Consider the following 3,519-nt stretch of genomic DNA (forward strand, 5'->3'; position numbering starts at 1 on the left):
CGGGGTGCCCCCTCCAGAGCTCAGCACGGAAGTGAGCGGCTGCTGACATGGGGGGGTGTGGGGCGGGCACGTGGTGCCCCCTTCAGAGCCCAGCACAGAAGTGATCTGCTGCGGACCTGGGGGTGGGGGGTGGGGCGGGCACGTGGTGCCCCCTTCAGAGCTCAGCACAGAAGTGATCTGCTGCTGACATGGGGGGGTGTGGGGCGGGCACGTCGTGCCCCCTTCAGAGCCCAGCACAGAAGTGATCTGCTGCGGACCTGCGGTGGCGGGGGGTGGGGGCGGGCACATTTTGAAGGAGGCCTGGCTCCTGATCCCCTGGGCCCTCCATTCTAGCTCCTCTGGGGGCTGATCCCACTCCCCTCTGACCTCCCCCTTGTCACTCCCTCACCTGCCCCCTCCCACCGCCTTTGCTGCTGCTGTCACTGGACCCCAGGGTGCCCTGGCTTCCATCTTCTCTGGTTAGAATCCTCCTCTGGTCCACTCCCTTCTCACCTTGTCTCCCCCAGGCATCGGGCTAAGCACTTAGTAGGCTTTATCTCTTGAAATCCTAACAGCCCCCAGACACAGCCTGGGGGTGGGGTGGGGGGAGGCGGGGAGGCTGGTGACCCTTGGTCCCACTTCCTGTTCCAAAACTCAGGGCAGGCCAGAGGGAAGGGTGTGGTCTGGGCCCTAGGTTCCCGGATCCTGGGGTGGTGGACCTGGGCTTCACTCCAAAGGCTCTCCAGACTGGCTGCCCAGGGCTACAGGGAGGGGTCCTCAGCACCCTGCCGACTGTGGCCCCCAGGGCTGCACGCCTACCCCGTCTAGGCTCAGAGCCACCCTACATGGCCACTCACTGACAGCGAGTGACGTGTACCACTCAGACCCTCCGTCTCCTCGTTTCTGAATGAGAGAGACCTTAGGCTTACTTTAAGGCCCAGGTGTGCGCTGCTGGAAGGCAAACTGAGTTGCAATGACTCAGGCCTCTGTAACTCGATAGGCTTCACACAGGTGGGAAAGCCAAGGCCCAAGGAGGTCAGGGGGAGGCCCAAGGACACAGTGAAGTGGGTCAATGTTGGGAGGCTGCAAGCCAAGTGAGGGACCTTAAACCAAGTCTTTGGTTTGATCTCAGGTAGAGATCTGGCTTCCGGAAGGCTCCAGGAGCTGCAGTTACAGGTCAGTTTCAGGCCAGCGAGCATCCTGGGCGCACTGCTGTGTCGTTCTGCACCTGCCCTGACGGGAGCTCAGGTGTCTGGGTGTCCACGGCAGCCTGGGCAGCTGGGATGGGAGCAGAGCAAGCCCCACTCCACGAAGGGCTTCTGGAAAGCTGAGCGGTACCGGCTCTGCTGGGTCTCCAGGGAATAGGACGGGGGCTCCAAAGACCCCTGGAGGTATGAGTCATCCCCAGGCATCCCGGGGAGAATGCCAGAGGCCTTGACTTTCCCCAGCCCCCAGCCCCACTGCTGCAGCCTGTCGGGCCCCACCCAGCTCAGGCCCCTACTTCACCTCTTCACACACAGCAGTGCCACTCGCTGGGCATCCTGTCCCCACCCATGTTCTTCCCAAGTGTACACACAGCAGCCTGATGAACCCCGGATATGACCAGGCCACCCTCACTCCCGCTTGTCTGCAGGATAAAGTCCAACTTCCTGTACCTGGTGATCAAGGCCCTCCATCTCTGCCTCTAGTGTCTGGACTGCCCTTAAGTGGGGAGGAATGGGGTGCTCCCCAGGCAGGAGGTGGTGGCTCTGAGCCTTGTCCATATGTGGCTGGGCCACCCAGACTGCACTGAGCTGCTGGGCTGAACACAGCTTTCCTGGCCCTGGGTGTGCAAGTGTGAGGGCATCTGTGAGTGTGGCTGGGTGTGAGATAGTGTGTTCTGTGACAATGTTGGGCCACTGTGGGATATTCCCAAGAGGTTTTTGGTTTTTGGTGGTTTTTTTGGCTGCGTTGGGTCTTCGTTGCTGCGCGCGGGCTTTCTCTAGTTGCTGCAAGCGGGGGCTACTCTTCATTGCGGTGCGCAGGCTTCTCATTGTTGTGGCTTCTCTTGTTGCGGAGCACGGGCTCTAGGCGCTTGGGTTTCAGTAATTCTGGCACGCGGGCTCAGTAGTTGTGGCTCGCGGGCTCTAGAACTCAGGCTCAGTAGTTGTGGTACACAGGCTTAGTTGCTCTGTGGCATGTGGGGTCTTCCCGGACCAGGGCTCAAACCCGTGTCCCTTGCACTGGTAGGCAGATTCTTAACCAGTGCACCACCAGGGAAGCCCCTCCCAAGAGGTTTTGCTGCTGGGGCCACATCCTGGGAACAGCTTTCCCTCCAACTGTCTCTTAGCAACCAGAGCTCCTGAGGCGCCACCGTTCAACCCCTTCCAGGCCTGGGCCTCAGACAACCTCAGCGGAAACAGTGTGGCTTTGGTCAGAATGGCACGTGGGGCACAGAACTGGGCCTCTGACCCCTGCAGGTTGCAAGCGGGGGCTACTCTTCATTGCGGTGCGCAGGCTTCTCATTGTTGTGGCTTCTCTTGTTGCGGAGCACGGGCTCTAGGCGCTTGGGTTTCAGTAATTCTGGCACGCGGGCTCAGTAGTTGTGGCTCGCGGGCTCTAGAACTCAGGCTCAGTAGTTGTGGTACACAGGCTTAGTTGCTCTGTGGCATGTGGGGTCTTCCCGGACCAGGGCTCAAACCCGTGTCCCTTGCACTGGTAGGCAGATTCTTAACCAGTGCACCACCAGGGAAGCCCCTCCCAAGAGGTTTTGCTGCTGGGGCCACATCCTGGGAACAGCTTTCCCTCCAACTGTCTCTTAGCAACCAGAGCTCCTGAGGCGCCACCGTTCAACCCCTTCCAGGCCTGGGCCTCAGACAACCTCAGCGGAAACAGTGTGGCTTTGGTCAGAATGGCACGTGGGGCACAGAACTGGGCCTCTGACCCCTGCAGGTAGAGTCTCAGGTCAGGCTTAACTTCGTGCCCCAAGATAGCTGGAGCCACGTGACTGGCTCTTCTTCCGCTGCCTCCACCCCCAGCTCTAACCCAGCCCCAGGGGCCGAGCCAGCTTTGAGGCTGGAGGGGGCTGACCAGGTAAGTCCCTGCTCTGTAGCTCAGAGGCAGAACCCTCTTACAGCCCACCCAACCTGGAAGGGTCTTCTGTCCATCAGGCCTTGTTCTGGGTCCCATGCCCTGGTTACCCTCTGCCCTGTGATCTGCGCTCTGTGTTGTCTTGCTGCCAGCTGGACCAAGTACACCTTCCCATGCCTGTCACTGACTCTGATCACCTGCTATCTGGGTCCCGGGACCATCTTCCCTGGGCATGGCTTCTGGACAAGTAGCACCCCTGGTTACTGGAGCAATAATCGCCAGGTGTGTGCAGGTCTGCCATGATAGCCTCTATGATGGCTATGGTTGGTGTTCTTGTCCCATGTCTGGGGACAGCGCTTCCTGTTCCAAAGAGGGGGTCCAGATGCAGGGCTCCAAGCAGCCCACCTGCCCAGGTTGTGTCCTCCTGCCCTGGGACTGGCAGGAGGGTAGGCCCCCGACCCTCTTCGTCCC

The sequence above is a fragment of the Physeter macrocephalus genome, chromosome 11 (assembly GCF_002837175.3).
Source record: "Physeter macrocephalus isolate SW-GA chromosome 11, ASM283717v5, whole genome shotgun sequence".
NCBI classification, from domain to species: domain Eukaryota; kingdom Metazoa; phylum Chordata; class Mammalia; order Artiodactyla; family Physeteridae; genus Physeter; species Physeter macrocephalus.